We start from the raw sequence: 18,271 nt of genomic DNA on the forward strand, positions 1-18,271 counted from the left end.
TTGGAAAAACTGTTAGTAAAAAGTAGCTTGGCAATTTAAATGTATTGGTGAATAGAGTTACATACTTGGAACGAGGAGCGCAGGAGACTAGTCGAACAGATGGGTCCCGAGCGGGTTCTCTCCACCCACTGCCCTGGATTAACTGGTCTTTCCCGATATGCGCACGTAGGCAGAGACCTGTCAATCCAAGTTAGCAGGTAGAGAGAAGTGGCCGTGGATCCGTCTGTCGACTAGTCTCCTTCGTGGCTCGGTCCCTGGCAGCTATTAAATTATGCTCTTCTCTGAAACGCCAAAGCGTTTCAGAGAAAAACATACATGGCTGAGTTCATATGTAGCGCCCCGAGGGCTCGGTTGCTACAGGGGTATTGCACCTCAACCAGAGGTGTGATATTCCACTCCCAGGTAAGGATGGAGTATGGACCAGGGCTCAGTAGCTGCATACACACACTCACCCCATTTCTGGGGGACAGCTCGACGGTGCTCCCATTTATATATATGCAGGCACAACTGACCATGTCCCTGGCTGGAGTGGGGAGGGGGAGAGAACCCAGTGATGTAGGAGCAGAAGGGGACGGTTTCTGGAGCATAGGAAGGAGCTCATTGGGTGCAGGTCACCTGAGCTCAGACACAGAGAAGCAGATAAAAAGTGGGAGCCATCTTTAGTCAGGGTTCAGTCAGTCAGAGCAGAAGGGAGAGAGAGCTGACAGGGAGCTGCGGCTCAGGCTGAGCTCAGCTCCAGGAGGCAGGCCTAGAGAGAAGGCCGGGGCCGGAGAAGGAGAAAGAGAAGGAAGGAAAGCGGAGAGAAGGAGAAGGAAGGAAGGAGAAGAGACAGAGGAGTGGAAGGGCTCCAGAAACAAGAAGGCAGAAGGGACCCTAAGAGTGCAGAACGGCCAGCAACCGTTGCATACCCCATTATATCGGGTGGAAGGGTCAGGCTGTGGAAAGGTACCGGATCCCTAAGTTGGTGGAGGCGAATCTACCCTCAGCCAAGAACCGGAGGTTGTGACCATTTATTGGTGCGACACCCCACTAAACCTGCTAGGAAGGCTCCATATAGGATAGCGGGAAGTGAAGGCCAACGCTTACCCGACACGGTCCGCGGTAGCCGGACAGAAGTCAGGACACTGGTGGGGCACGAGAGGCCAGAGAAAGGACAGAAGGGCGTCCTGTGCCATACTCCTGAATTGCCTGGGGGTTGACCGAGCCCCTCACCTGGTGGACGCAGCACTGCTTGGGCAGTCATTGCTGACAGAAGTGACTTGGATAACAACTGAGTAAAAACCCTGGACTGCACCATTGGACTCAGTGTGATCTTTGCTGCGCCTGCACCATCACCCCCAGCATCCACTTACACTGCCCTGAGGCTACACTCTTCCCGTGGGGAGTTATCCTACCCCTGTGCTGCACACCAACACCAGCCTCAGCGGTCTGCCTCGCAGCGGCGATTATCCCTGACCGCAATCCACGGGTGGCGTAATCGGATATTCACAAATATATATATAAAGAGACTGCCACAACATTGTTCTGACCGCCCTGAGCCACGGGACCGGGTTGCCACTACTACCCCCATCAGCACCGTACACCTGAAGGCCCGGTTCCGGGTACCCCACGGCCCAGGGGGCGAGTCACATACACGCAGTTCCTAACACATGTTGCCCCTGGATCGAGCAGCATGCATTACCTTGATAGCCTGCATGCTGGTCAAGGATCCCCTTTCCCTTCTTCCCAGTCCTCTTTAAATCATAGGAATATGAAAACAGTGAAAATGAAAATAATTATTAGGTGCCAAATAGGCCCCTATTGTGTATATTAAACCTATTTCTACTTCTACTTACTGGAAATGTGGTATATAAACTCTTATTTAACATTAACACTGTGATTAGATCTGCAAATCTACCCATAATATCTTAGATTTTTCACAAGTATATTTACTATGTGAATTTCACAGTTAACTGTGCGATCCAGATACAAAAGGTATTTATATTTATAATTAGCTAAAAGGGCTGTATTTTAAGATGGGAAACAGAGGCTACGGAGAACAGTGATAGTAGATAATAAGCAATATAAAAACGTAGAGAGGATACACTGCTTTTGCACAGTATTCACATTATTGCTTTTCACTGTTAATAAAACAATTTTAATGTTAGTAGAAGTTATCCATGGACCATTAATTACTCTCCTAAACATGAGCTTAAGGCTATGTGCCCACGTAGCAGATTTGATGCAGAGCGTTTTTGCCTCTCTCTGCAGATTTACATACGTTTTTTCTGCCAGAGAGAAGTGTTTTTTCAGCATTTTTACATGTGTTTTCGCATGCGTTTTTTCAAGCGCTTTTCCAAGCGATTTTGAGCGTCACTTGGAAAGGGCTTGACAAGTTGGTCACACAATATAAATCCATGCAACTAGCATGGATTTATATTGTGTGACCAACTTAGATGCTTTAAATGCTGCATCTATAGTTAAAAAAAAGAGAATTAAAAAGTTAAAAATAAATAAAACCTGTATACTCAGCTCTCCAATCTCCTCCCGGCGGCGATCCTCTCTCCTCGGCATCCCGTGGTGTACTGGCAGGACCTGCGGTGATGTCAGCGGTCAGGTGATGGTCGCGTGACCATCAGCTGATTAAATGAAGTCACCGCAGGTCCTGCCAGTACACCGCGGGACGCTGAATAAAGAGGACGTGGCCAGGAGAAGACCGGAGAGGTGAGTATACAGGTTTTTTTTATTTTTAACTTTTTTATTTCTTTTTTTCACCACGTGGTAGCCGGGATGAAGAGGAGTTGTAGTCTCCTCTTCATCCCGGGTACCACATGTACCGCAATTACCCCGCAAATTCGTGGCCATTGAATTTAATTGAAACACAGCAAATCCACATATACCTGCGGGTTTGCTGCGTTTCAATGTTCCTCAATGGCCGCGAATTTGCGGCGTAATCGCGGTAGAAATGGTCATGCTGCGTTTTGCAACGCAATGTGAATTCGGCGCGCTAATTAGCGCATCATGTGCACAGCACATCCGAATTCACATTGCTTTGCATGGCAGACGGTTTTACAAGCGTTTTCGCGGCCGTAAAAGCACCGCAAAAACGCTATGTGGGCACATAGCCTAAAGGGACTGTCCACTTCAGACAACCTCTTTTGAGATTGGCAGCCGTTCTAAGCCCTGATTGTGAGGGGTCTCGAGTAAGTAGAGATAAGTAAATCTACTTACTTAGTTTGTGCGTTATAGTTAATGAATTGCAAAACCACCGACCCAATGAGGAGGTGTTGCATCACAAGAAACAACCCTCCTATATCAGATGTGCTACAACCCCCCAGTCCACAGGATACGCCATACACTGTCTCGTACTCCTCTGTTTTCTACAAGAGAGTCATTGACCGTCTCCTCTGATGGCAGCTTATCTCACCAAAATGATCAGCAGTCCGAAATCTGACATCAGAGATGCTTATCTCCCCTGACCTCTTCTGTCAGGGAAGAGTTGGGAGACCTCCATACACATTAGACCAACTTTTCTTACCATGAGAGAAATAATCAGACCTGAGATGTGGTTTCGAGTCACATTCAGCACCCCGTCGCCCCCACTAGGTAGTGACACTCAGAACCTGGTATAAAGACAGTAAAAACTTCCCCACAAAAAGCCCACTGAGACCTTGTACCCCCTTCCTTATAGGCAGGATACTTGCACCCCTATTCCATATTCTTACATCAAGTATAGTGACCACACTATTCATTCAGCTTAAAGCATCCCCCTAACTGGCAGTATCATTCTATCTCCAGGTTACCATATTTATCCCCCCTTTCCCACCAGTATATGCACATCCAGATCCGCTCTTTTGTGTGGGGGCCACTCACAAAAGTCACCATCTAGAGACCTGCTCCTCATAACTGTTTGCTAGATCTGGTGCTGATGCTCCAAGTTGTCATACTGCCGCGAGCCACACATCAAGGGCCTGTATTGTAAAGCAACATGTAGCTCCCAAGCCACAGGTTGTGGACCCCTGCTTTAGGTGATCTGTCAAGCCTGCTGATATCTGTGGGTTTGACCAACGATAATGTTATGTACAGGTGCATCTCACAAAATTAGAATATCAACAAACAGTTAATTTATTTCAGTTCTTCAATCCAAAAAGTGAAACTCATATACAAACAGAGTGATCTATTTCAAGTGTTTATTTCTGTTAATGTTGATGATTATGGCTTACAGCCAATGAAAACACAAAAGTCATTATCTCAGTAAATTGAAATAATTAACAAAAAACATCTGCAAAGGCTTCCTAAGCGTTTAAAAAGGTCTCTTAGTCTGTTTCAGTAGGCTCCACAATCATGGGAAGACTGCTGACTTGACAGATGTCCAGACGGCAGTCATTGACACACCCCACAAGGTCCCAGAGTTCCAATTTTCATTTAGAAATCAAGGTCCCAGAGTCTGGAGGAAGAGTGGAGAGGCCACAATCCAAGCTGCTTGAGATCTAGTGTGAAGTTTCCACAATCATTGATGGTGTGGGGAGCCATGTCATCTGCTGGTGTAGTAGGTCCACTGTGTTTTATCAAGACCAAAGTCAGTGCAGCCGTCTACCAGGAAATTTTAGAGCACTTCATGCTTCCCTCTGCCGACAAGCTTTTTGGAGATGGAAATGTCATTCTCCAGCAGGACTTGGCCCCTGTCCACACTGCCAAAAGTACCAATACCTGGTTTACACACAACAGTATCACTGTGCTTGATTGACCAGCAAACTCACCTGACCTTAACCCTATAGAGAATCTATTATAGAGAATCTATAGGGTATTGTCAAGAGGAAGATGAAAGACACCAGACCAAACAATGCAGACGAGCTGAAGGCTGCTATCAAAGCAACCTGGGCTTCCATAACACCTCAGCAGTGCCACAGGCTGATCGCCTCCATGCCACATTGCCGCATTGATGCAGTAATTGATGCAGAAGGAGCCCCAACCAAGTATTGAGGGCATTTACTGAACATACATTTCAGTAGGCCAACATTTTGGAATTTAAAATCACTTTTCAAGCTGTTATAAAGTATTCTAATTTACTGAGATAATGACTTTTGTGTTTTCATTGGCTGTAAGCCATAATCATCAACATTAACAGAAATAAACACTTGAAATAGATCACTCTGTTTGTAATGACTCTATATAATACATGAGTTTAACTTTTTGTATTGAGGAACTGAAAGAAATTAACTTTTTGATGATATTCTAATTTAGTGAGATGCACCTGTATATGTAAGGGTATGAAGGATTGAAGGAACACGTATAACAGTGTTTAAAGCAGAGTATTTGTGGGCAAACACCGCCACCTGCTGATCAAGGATGAAAGAGAAAGCAAAATAACTTTATTAGGAGGAACCTAATAGTGGGAACCTATGTTCCCACGGGAAGGGGATTGAGAAGACACTGGGTTAGGTGACAGTTGTGTCGCATTTAGAAAATATAAAAGGCCTGGCCGGGTCGAGAAGGGAAGAGTTGGTGCCAGAACCTGTACCAGGATAGGTTGTGTGGCTGCGAAGTGGGCTTACAGTCACCATCGCCACACAAGGGTCTGAGAGCGTACAGATGCCGGAGAAGGCCTGAGCTGTGAGGAAGATCCGTGCCCCATGCCAGTAGAAGTCCATGACCAGTGCCAGTAGAAGACCATAAGCAGTGCTAGTAGAAGACAGTGACCAGATCCGAACCAGGCGCAGGAAATGATCCGGCTGTAGCAGAGGACTGTTCCTGTAGGCCGTTACTTCCAGTGTAGACATACGGTACAGGGTGTGGGCTGGGGCTGTACTTCAGGGAACGGATACGGCCAGTGTGATCGACATACTGTATATCAAGTGATTTGCATATCTAGGACTTGCAGTCTAGCGGGAAATACCGGTAACCCCCGCTAGGGCCCGTGTAACGATCAGAGGTGTTTACAGAGAATGGCGCTCCTTAAGCTGAGCCATAAAGGCTAAGCATTACTCATCAACCATCGTTGAACTGCTAGAGAATAAGGATAGTGTACATAAATAGGATGTTGAATATAGATATCGTTTAAAAATTTCATTACTGTGTTCTGAAAGTGTCATAATATAATGTACTGACCTTGTTACTGTTACCCATAATATAGAGCTTTCTTGTATACAGTATATCTATGTATATGTATTTATAGATAGATTTTCTTTCTGTGTTAGTCAAATCAATAGTGTTTGTTAAGTACTACTGTCTCCTCATTGTCTGCGCTGTTGCATCCAAGTAACTTGTTTACATATATGGGGGCCTTAAATGAAGCAATTTACTCATCTGTAATATTGGTCTGATTTGGCATAAACCTGTGTGTGTAAATGCAGCTTAAGTGACTGGAGTGGGCAGGATTGTGATATTACTGCTCAGTATCTGCTCGTTCACTCTTCTGATACAGTGAACTAGACAGAGGTCTATCTGCCCCGGGCGCAGCCAGCAGGGGGGCGCAATCGGGCTGCCTAATGTGGCGGTCCGAAATGTCTCCCCCCGGTGGCTGAATTCTGCTGCCCCCTGGACTTGGATTCGGCACTTCTCTGAGCTGGGTGTCAAGCTGACAGCCAGCTCACAGAAGCTGCAGTGCGCCGGCTCCCAGCTCTGACCACTCCGGGACAGAGCGACGCCAGCAGCGTGATCAGGTCATGTGATCACGCTGCGGACGTCACTCGCCAGCGCCCAGAGAGAAGAGCATCCGTGGTGGTAAGTGCTCCACACTGGAGCTGAAGACACCGAAGATTACATGGAGGAGGGGGAGGGTGATTTACTATGGGGGTGTATATACTCTGTGTGTGGGAGGGTATTTATGGTGGGGGTGTATATACTCTGTGTGGGGGATATTTACTGTGAGGGTGTATATACTGTGGGGCATATATACTCTGTGTGTAGGTGGGGTATTTACTGTGGGGGTATATACTGTGGGGGTGTATCTATTCTGGGGAGATTTAGTGTAACGTTGCTGGGGGTGGATTTACTGTGTGGGGGAGATTTAGTGTAAAGGGGCTGCGGGGCATTTAGTGTAACGGGGTTGGGGGAGATTTACTGTGTGGGGGAGATTTGTAACTGTGCTGGGGGAGATTTAGTGTAACGGTGCTGGGGGGCATTTAGTGTAACGGATCTGGGGGGGGATTTATTGTGTGGGGGAGATTTAGTGTAACGGGGGAAGATTTGAAGACACAAGTTTGGGGAGCAAGGAGACAGAGTAGGGGAGTTGGGGGGATGTGTGAAGAGGCAGTATGGAAAGTGAGAGGGTAAATGTATTAGGAGGGAGAAGGAAACGTGTGAGGAGACTATTGAGAGGAATAGTGCGAGGAGACAGTATGGGGAGAAAAGTGTGAGTGGGCACAGAATAGAGACTGAGTATTGTGGGGGTAGTATGGGGAACAGTGTAAGGGCACAGCCAGGAAGGTACATTAAGCCAAGGAGGGGGAGTGTGATGAGGGGGCATAGTATAGAGACTGGGCCCTATAGAGGGACACCGTGTGAGAGGACAGTGTGAATAGGAGTCCCAGTATGGTAAGGAGAGGGCAGTGTGGGGGTCCTATTTTGTGCAGGGAATATAGTGAGGGGCAATTATTTAGTCAGGGGCTCAGCGTAGGGCAGATATTTTTATTCAGGACCATGACCGTGTACGGCCAACCCGGGTTCCACCGTTTAACCTATTCCTCCCATTTTCCAGCACTCACCTTTTCCCACAAATAAAAACACTGCACCTGTAATTTCTTTGGATAAATTTGGCCACAGCGGCCATTTTATTAACAAACAACATTAACATATTAACAGTGTTATAAATAAATAAGAAGGGAGGGTTCTTGGTGTTAAAAATTAGATCTGGCATAAATTAAACCGAACTGGAAGCACCATATTACCCTCAGCCGTCCATCACCAGCTCAAAGGCACCAAAAGCTCCCAGGGTAAAACCCCGTCCAGAGCCCAAAAACCAAATGCCAGATCACCCCGCTCAATTAACCAATTGGCTGTAATTTTAACCAAATTATTCCCACCGACACTTCTGTGCCAACTCCAAGAACCCCACCCCCCGCCAAGCCACTGCGACAAACACCCCTACCTCATTTTTCTTTATTTTTTATTCACTTTTTTTTTTTTTTAAACAATTATAATAGACATATGTCCATCTTACTCCTTAACGTTTTCCACCGTACCACCGCCACTTCCCACTTATACATGAACAGATGCAACCAGAAAAAAGGGGTGGGTGGGTGGGAACTTTCTCCTGTAACTTCCCTGCCGGACTGACTAATTTCCCGCACTTTTTCTTGATATACTCACCCTCCCACCACCAACTGCCCACCCCTCAGCTCTAATACCCAATCCTGATCCTTTATCTCAAAAATTCCACCCTCGTGGCCCATCCCGGTCATGTGGGGCTTCCATCCAGCTTCATAGAATCATAGAATGGTAGAGTTGGAAGGGACCTACTGGGTCATCTGGTCCTACCCCCTGCTCAAAGCAGGATTCACTAAATCATCTCAGATAGATGTCTGTCCAGCCTCTGTTTGAAGACATCCATTGAAGGGGAACTCACCACCTCTCGTGGCAGCCTGTTCCACTCATTAATCACCCTAACTGTCAAAAAGTTTTTTCTAATATCTAATCTGTGTCTCCTCCCATTTAGTTTCATCCCATTGCTTCTAGTCTTTCCTTGTGCAAATGAGAATAAAGATGATCCTTCTACAATGTGACAGCCCTTGATATATTTGTAGACAGCTATTAAGTCTCCTCTCAGTCTTCTTTTTTGCAAGCTAAACATTCCCAAATCCTGCAACCGTTCCTCATAGGACAGGGTTTGCAGACCAGTCACCATTCTGGTCGCTCTTCTCTGAACTTGCTCCAGTTTGTCTATGTCTTTTTTAAAATGTGGTGCCCAAAACTGTACACAGTATTCCAGATGAGGTCTGACCAAAGAGGAGTAAAGACCGATAATTACTTCACGTGATCTAGACTGTATGCTTCTGTTAATACATCCCAGAATTGTATTTGCCTTTTTTGCTGCTGCATCACACTGTTGACTCATGTTCAGTCTATGAGCTATTAGTATACCTAAGTCTTTTTCACATGTACTTCCCTTGCTTCCAGCCCCTTTCTTTATAATGACTCTGCTATCTTTAGGGGCATCGTGTGGGGATGTGCTGCAGAAGACCGGAGAAGATGTTAATCTGCAGAGACGAGCTGTAAAAAATATTAAAATATCCTGCTGCTGCTCAATGGATGCTTTGGGAATCCTCGTGAGTTTGAAAAGAACCACGTTATGACCCTCTTTTTCTTTAAAAAATGGAGTGGTTTTATTTTCTTAAAATATATATACAGTACAGACCAAAAGTTTGGACACACCTTCTCATTTAAAGATTTTTCTGTATTTTCATGACTATGAAAATTGTACATTCACACTGAAGGCATCAAAACTATGAATTAACACATGTGCAATTATATACTTAACAAAAAAGTGTGAAACAACTGAAAATATGTCTTATATTCTAGGTTCTTCAAAATAGCCACCTTTTGCTTTGATAACTGCTTTGCACACTCTTCGCATTCTCTTGATGAGCTTCAAGTGGTAGTCACTGGAAATGGTTTTCACTTCACAGGTGTGCCCTGTCAGTTTAATAAGTGGGATTTCTTGCCTTATAAATGGGGTTGGGACCATCAGTTGTGTTGTGCAGAAGTCTGGTGGATACACAGCTGATAGTCCTACTGAATAGACTGTTACAATTTGTATTATGGCAAGAAAAAAGCAGCTAAGTAAAGAAAAACGAGTGGCCATCATTACTTTAACAAATGAAGGTCAGTCAGTGCGAAAAATTGGGAAAACTTTGAAAGTGTCCCCAAGTGCAATTACAAAAACCATCAAGCGCTACAAAGAAACTGTCTCACATGAGGACCGCCCCAGGAAAGGAAGACCAAGAGTCACCTCTGCTTCTGAGGATAAGTTTATCCGAGTCACCAGCCTCAAAAATCGGAGGTTAACAGCAGATCAGATTAGAGACCAGGTCAATGCCACACAGAGTTCTAGCAGCAGACACATCTCTTCAACAACTGTTAGGAGGAGACTTTGTGCAGCAGGCCTTCATGGTAAAATAGCTGCTAGGAAACCACTGCTAAGGACAGGCAACAAACAGAAGAGACTTGTTTGGGCTAAAGAACAAAAGGAATGGACATTAGACCAGTGGAAATCTGTGCTTTGGTCTGATGAGTCCAAATTTGAGATCTTTGGTTCCAACCACCGTGTCTTTGTGCGACGCAGGAAAGGTGAACGGATGGACTCTAAATGCCTGGTTCCCACCGTGAAGCATGGAGGAGGAGGTGTGATGGTGTGGGGGTGCTTTGCTGGTGACACTGTTGGGGATTTATTCAAAATTGAAGGCATACTGAACCAGCATGGTTACCACAGCATCTTGCAGCGGCATGCTATTCCATCCGGTTTGTGTTTAGTTGGACCATCATTTATTTTTCAACAGGACTATGACCCCAAACACACCTCCAGGCTGTGTAAGAGCTATTTGACCAAGAAGGAGAATGATGGGGTGCTACGTCAGATGACCTGGCCTCCACAGTCACCAGACCTGAACCCAATCGAGATGGTTTGGGGTGAGCTGGACCGCAGAGTGAAGGCAAAAGGGCCAACAAGTGCTAAGCATCTCTGGGAACTCCTTCAAGATTGTTGGAAGACCATTTCCGGTGACTACCTCTTGAAGCTCATCAAGAGAATGCCAAGAGTGTGCAAAGCAGTCATCAAAGCAAAAGGTGGCTACTTTGAAGAATCTAGAAAATAAGACATATTTTCAGTTGTTTCACACTTTTTTGTTAAGTATATAATTCCACATGTGTTAATTCATAGTTTTGATGCCTTCAGTGGAATGTACAATTTTCATAGTTATGAAAATACAGAAAAATCTTTAAATGAGAAGGTGTGTCCAAACTTTTGGTCTGTACTGTATATATATATTTAAAAACAAGATATTATGAAAAAATTATCACATATACAGGATATCTTAATAGACAAATCGCACAACGCGTTTCTGCTTAAAAAAGCCTTCATCAGGTGCATAAAGAGGAATGTGACTCTCAAACTTTTTATACTCAAATGTTCTTGAAGGGAGGCGAGTTACTTCCCCAAGCTGGAATCACATTACTCATTCTAATCAGCTGTTGCTGTTCCAAATAGCGTTCACAACTCCACACTTATAGTTTGAGAAAAATGGTAAATAGAGGTTTTCACAGTAGTACAACATGTATGCAACACACAAATCAATTTCTATAAAACCCGGGGATAACCATAAGATGCCCGTCAGACACCGTATACTGCTTTACAGTTGTTGAAATTTACTTGGTTTTGTATATTAATACTTTTTACTCACAATAAAGAACTTTCTTTTTTCAGGGGAACATGTATATAAACCAACTATGCATCAGGAGAAAAAAAGTGGGTCAAAAGGTGGTTCTTTTAAAACTCACGAGGATTCCCATAATATCCACGGGAGCGCCAGCAGGATCTTTTAATATTTTTTACACTCACGTGGAGGTCTTTGTTGAGCCAGGACAAGTGTACAACCTCGTAATACTGATGGGGCTGCAAACCTTTGGAAGTGATTTTCCATCACTGAGACACCTTTACCTGAGTTGTGCCTGGACTAGCACAACCTATTCAGGTGAGCATATACAATGATAATATCTCTCATTTTATTTGAATTTACTGCGCTCAGTTAGCGGCTCCTCTCTGTCCCAGTTTTCTCTTCTGCCCACAGACGGGCTGTGGATGAGAAAACTCATCATGGAGTCTGGACAAGATGAAGAACATAAAGAGAACGACTCCAGAGACAACGTCATCTATCAGGTACCGGGATGTAAATGTTATTTGTGATACTGACTAATTGTCATGTTTTTATTTATGTTAGGAGCATTAAAGGGATTGTCCACGTTTGTGACGAGTCTGCAGTCATTCTATGTGACTGCAGACTTCTGAATTCTCACAATGCGCACTGCACGCTGTCAGGATTCTCTGGTGCCGGCGATTTGCATACATGCGGTCACGTGCCTACTAGACATGCGTGGCCTCACTCAATGAAAATTAATGGAGCGAGGCCGGGCACGTCTAGTCGGAATGTGGCCAGAAGTGTATAAATCTCATACTTGTGCAAGGGAGAATCCTAAAAGTGTGCAGTGCATGTGCTGTGAGAATTAAGAAGCCTGCAGTCACATAGAGTGACTACAGACTTTCATCTCAAAGTTGGACAAGCCGTTTAGTTGTAAAATGAAGCCTTGTAGCCAATCCTAACAGGGGGTAATATACTCACTGTCAGGATTTAGTTCAGCTTGCTATTTCCATCAGTCATCACATGGCCACTTCACTCATATGAGATTTTCATACTGATGGGCACCGGACAATGAGATTCTCTTCCTGCTTATTGGTTTTCCACTGAATATTGAGAGAATTAGGGAGAGCAGATCGGCACGTGACTAAGTGTGCAAATCTTATATGTGCGTGGGGGGGAAACCAAACTGAATTCTTGTGATTCCCTATGATCACAGCCATGTATGTCTGTCTCTGAAAAGCTGCGTCATTTTAGAGAAAAACATACTTTTAATAGCTGCCGGTGACAGAGGTGTGCTGTTGACTAATCATGCAGACAGGTCCCCACGCCCACTGACAGTGACTGATAAGCCTCAGCCTATACGTGCACATATAGACAGAGGCTTGACAGTCACGGTCAGTGGGTGAGGAGAAGCCACCTCTCTGTATGACTAGTGTCCCATGCGGCTCAGTCCCTGGTAGCTATACCGCAGCGTTTCAGAGATAAATGTAGCACCCTGAGGATTCGGCTGCTACAGGGGTATTGCAACTCACTCCAGAGGTGTGGTATTCCACTCCAGGGTAAGGATGGAGTGTGGAACTGAGCTAGTAGGCTGCATGCACTACATACATCCCATTTCCGGGGGACAGAACGACGGTACTCCCACCAGTTTATGTGCAGGTACGACAGCGTCTGTCCCTGGCTGGAGTGGGAGGGGGGTGGAACATCCCAGTAGTGTAGGGGCAGATAGGGGGAGTAGTCTGGGTAAAGATAGGAGCTCATTGGGTGCTGGTCACCTGAGCTCACACATAGAGGGAGTATATAAGGTGGGCACCATCTTAGAACAGGGTCAGAGTTTAGCCTGAGGAGCAGAGCAGAGGAGCTCAGCCAGGAGGGCTGACAGGGAGCTGTGGCTCCGGCTGGGCCCAGCTCCAGAGCAGAGCCTGCAGAGAGAGAGAGAGAGGAGTGAGAAGGACCCAGAGAGGAAACAAGAAGGAACCCCAAGATCCCAGAATAAGGACAGAAGGGTGAAGGGTTGGCGGACAAGGGTACCGGATCCCAAGCTGGCGGAGGCCCAAAACGAACCTTAGCCAGGAACCGGAGGTCGTGGTCAGGATCTGCCACGACCCTCACCAAATCCACTAGAAAGGCACACCGAGTATAGGGTCAGGGAGCCCAGAGGAGGCTTGACCACCAAGAGACCCGAGGGAGCCGGCCAAAAGTGGATCCCTGGTGGGAACGGCCAGAGGAAGGGAGAGTCAGAAAGGAGCTCAGGACCACGCTTCAGAACTGCCTGGGGGTTAGCCGAGTCCAGGACCTGGTGGACGCAGCACGGCTCGGGTGGTCACTCAAGGCCAGAGTGACCAAAAGAACACCAGTAAGTAAAAACCCTGAACTGCATCTCCTGACTCTGAATCTTCTTTTTGCATCATCACAACCCCCATCATCTACACCTGCTGCCCTGAGGCCATACCCCTCCCGTTGGGGGTTATACCATCACTGCTGCACATATACCACCGGCCTCAGTGGACTGCTCTGCAGCGGCGGCTTCAAAGCCGCACTCAACGGGTGGCGTAGTCGACAATCAAGTTAACATCTACTGCCATAGACTGCCACTTAGTTTGACACCCTGGGCACGGACCGGGTCACCGCCACAAGGACTACTACCCCTACCCAGATCCGGCTCCGGGTATCCCCTGAACATGGCCCAGGGGGCGCGTCAACTTTTGGCGTAGTCGGCAGGATCACGTGCCCGCAACCATCGGGTACTGCGTGCCTGAAGAAAAGTTCGCATTTACCTCAAAAAGAAGTCTCCCGCCGGTTCCAGAGGGTCCCCGCCATCGGACGCCATCTCGGATCGGTTCCCGCCATTTGCCCGCCATCTGCAGTCTTTTCCCGCCATCCACGGAGTTTCCCGCCACTGGGAGACGATTCCCGCCATTTCAGAAGATTTCCCGCCCTGGCAGAGCGGACGCCATTATGGGCGTGCCGGAGGGTGGCAAGAGGCCACCTCCCATCGTGGGCTAGGACCAAGAGTGGCGCCAAAAACGAAGACCGCCCCCACCAGCAGAGACTGCAATGAGAGAGATGTCCATCAGCGTGAGGGGACTGCCCCTGGAACTGACAATCACCAAGTTACCCCAGGACCGCCCTCAGTATGGGCGTATACAAAACAAAAGAGAGAAGATGGGAGCAGCTTGGAGGAGTCTGGAGGAGCCGTACCCGGAGATGGAGGGAGAGGCAGGCAGCACCGACCCAGTGGTCAGGAGCCTGTTGCAAGCGACAACCCCAGAAGGCCTGGTGGAGATCCTGGCACAGCTCCCCCGAGACCGGGAGCGTGCACAGACCGCACTGGAGGGCTTGGCTCAGAGGATGGCCCGAGTGCAGCGGGACGTACTGGCCGCATGGAGCAGAGAGATGGCCCAGCAGGCTGGAACCCGCCAGCGGAGCACACCACCCGCAACAAGGAGCACGCCTGCCCCTGAAGAGGATGCAGAAGGGACGGAGGCCGGAGACGACGCCGCAGAGGGAGCTGAAGAGACGGAGGCAAGTAAAGGGGACGTTACTACCCCGAGCCCAGCCACCGTAAGCCTACCCCCGCTCCCCGTCGCAGAGCCCGAAGTCCCACTGATCGTGCCCGTTGCCGCACCGCTACCGCTCCAGACTAGGCCCCAAGCAGGAGCCGCGACCACGCCCCCTGTGACGTCACGCGCCTCAACCCTGAGCGCGGCCAAGCAGGAGACGCCACCGGCCTGGTCGCAAGGCCGAGTGCCCCCGGGCGCCGCCGTCTTCACGGTGCCCTTTACCTTCAGGGTACCCCAAGCCTGGTCGCAAGGCCTAGTGATCCCGGGCGCCGCTGCCACCACCGCACCCTCAACTTCCACTGTGCCGCACCTGGGTGAAGACTTGTTTGCCCAGCACACTTGCCCGGATGGGCAGCCCTTTGCGTGGCCACCGGAGTACCACCATCCCCGACTCCGGAAAGAAAGACCCCTGGATGAGCCCCTAATCCCGGCTCCGGCGCCCGTCAAGATGACCCCGCTCTCGTTAGAGGAAGCGCAGTTTGCGTGGGACCCCGCAGGAGGAGACCTCATCGGGTTCACTCAAGAAACCCGGGCGGCTGCAGCGGAGCGTGCAGAGTGCTGCCGCCAGCAGTTGGAAGCCTTTGACCGAGAAAGAAGAGAGAGGCGGGTCCGCGAGCAGCGGCTGCAAATAAAAAGTGCAGAACAGAAGAGCCGGACCAGGAGGAACCCCCGTGCAGCCCACGGTCCCCGTGCCACCGGGACTGTAATTAAATTCCAGTTGCAGCACGGTTGGGGCTTCATTCGAGATCATCACACCCCCGGCGACGTCTTTGTGACCAGAAGAGATGTCGAGTCCCACCTACCGGAGGGACACAGAGGTCGTGACCTTTACCTGGGTGATGAGGTCACCTTTGCCCGGCACCAGTGTGCCAAAGGACCCTATGCACTTCATGTACATCGCCTGACGGAAGAGGAGTTGCGGTGTGAGGAAGGTCAAGAGGACCCGGACAGGTCTGAAGCCTACCCTCAGGAAGGAGCAGGAGGGCATCGTCACCATTAAGAGGTGAACTGAAACTGTAAAATAGTTACCCGTAAGGGTATCTGCCATGCTGCTAATTTAAATATGTTCCCCGTTGGGACAAGTGTGAACTGTTCCAGTGTGTCCCATCTCCCCACAGGCTGAGGACTGTGAGCAGCCATCCCTTTTTCCCCACTGGCCGAGGACTGAGAGCGGCCATATCCCTTGTAAATAGTTGCGCTTCCTAAAGTGCCCCCTACCGGTTTTATAGGAAACTGTTTTTCTTGAAGAGACTGTTGCACTTTACCCGGTCACAAGTTGCACCGTGGCCGGAGGAACAAGAATGTTTACTATGAAAAGTTTTATGCTGATGATATATATAATGTTTTATATGTTTATGATGTTTTTGAAAAAAAAAATTTGTATGTTTGTGATGTTTTTATTCTTTTACAGCCCGAGGACGTGCTGTGATTTACCAGGGGGGAATGTAGCACCCTGAGGATTCGGCTGCTACAGGGGTATTGCACCTCAATCCAGAGGTGTGGTATTCCACTCCCGGGTAAGGATGGAGTGTGGAACTGAGCTAGTAGGCTGCATACACTACATACATCCCATTTCCGGGGGACAGAACGACGGTACTCCCACCAGTTTATGTGCAGGTACGACAGCGTCTGTCCCTGGCTGGAGTGGGAGGGGGGTGGAACATCCCAGTAGTGTAGGGGCAGATAGGGGGAGTAGTCTGGGTAAAGATAGGAGCTCATTGGGTGCTGGTCACCTGAGCTCACACATAGAGGGAGTATATAAGGTGGGCACCATCTTAGAACAGGGTCAGAGTTTAGCCTGAGGAGCAGAGCAGAGGGGCTCAGCCAGGAGGGCTGACAGGGAGCTGTGGCTCCGGCTGGGCCCAGCTCCAGAGCAGAGCCTGCAGAGAGAGAGAGAGAGGAGTGAGAAGGACCCAGAGAGGAAACAAGAAGGAACCCCAAGATCCCAGAATAAGGACAGAAGGGTGAAGGGTTGGCGGACAAGGGTACCGGATCCCAAGCTGGCGGAGGCCCAAAACGAACCTTAGCCAGGAACCGGAGGTCGTGGTCAGGATCTGCCACGACCCTCACCAAATCCACTAGAAAGGCACACCGAGTATAGGGTCAGGGAGCCCAGAGGAGGCTTGACCACCAAGAGACCCGAGGGAGCCGGCCAAAAGTGGATCCCTGGTGGGAACGGCCAGAGGAAGGGAGAGTCAGAAAGGAGCTCAGGACCACGCTTCAGAACTGCCTGGGGGTTAGCCGAGTCCTGGACCTGGTGGACGCAGCACGGCTCGGGTGGTCACTCAAGGCCAGAGTGACCAAAAGAACACCAGTAAGTAAAAACCCTGAACTGCATCTCCTGACTCTGAATCTTCTTTTTGCATCATCACAACCCCCATCATCTACACCTGCTGCCCTGAGGCCATACCCCTCCCGTTGGGGGTTATACCATCACTGCTGCACATATACCACCGGCCTCAGTGGACTGCTCTGCAGCGGCGGCTTCAAAGCCGCACTCAACGGGTGGCGTAGTCGACAATCAAGTTAACATCTACTGCCATAGACTGCCACTTAGTTTGACACCCTGGGCACGGACCGGGTCACCGCCACAAGGACTACTACCCCTACCCAGATCCGGCTCCGGGTATCCCCTGAACATGGCCCAGGGGGCGCGTCATAAACACACATGGCTGTGATCGTATAGCCCACGGTTTTGGCAGCATTTATCACCTGTCAAGTTCCCTTTAACTTCTTAGCCCTATAATTAAAGTCTTAGATAACCACTTTACAATTTATAAGACCAAATACAGTTTGCTGTGTTAAAAAATTGCAACGTATGCGTAAAAATCGGATGCTATACGGATGATCCATATAGGATCCGATTTTTTTTTTGCGCACCCATAGACTTGAATAGGAGATTCTCATCTAGAATAGGGAGAAGACGACAGCATACTGCTTTTTTTTCACCTGAAAAGTCAGTCTGAGAAAGAAAAAAAAAGCGGTCATCTGAACAACCCAACATTGCTTCGAGTGCTGTCAGTTTTTTTTTCACTTGGACTGAAAATTTGGTTGTGTGAACATCACCCTAGGGGGCTTTCACATGGTATTCCGGCACCCGTTCGGTGGCCCCATCGGGGCTTACGTCTGAACCCCCCCCGCAAAATAGGATTCTGACGTATGCGGCGACTGGGTCATAAACTGTAATGGTGCTGGAAGAGCGAACATGTGCTCTGTCGTGCATCATTTTCGGGGGTGGACCCCTACTGGAGATGGACACCCAGACACAGTTCAGTAGGGGTATACGTTCGAAAATGATGCACGGCTGGGCGCACGTTCGCTGTGTCGACACCATTATAGTCTATGGCCCTGTCAGCCCATACGTCCGAATGCCATCTT

Source organism: Phyllobates terribilis, unplaced genomic scaffold (assembly GCF_046119375.1).
Source record: "Phyllobates terribilis strain yellow unplaced genomic scaffold, ASM4611937v1 Scaffold_7__3_contigs__length_470593459, whole genome shotgun sequence".
NCBI classification, from domain to species: Eukaryota; Metazoa; Chordata; class Amphibia; order Anura; family Dendrobatidae; genus Phyllobates; species Phyllobates terribilis.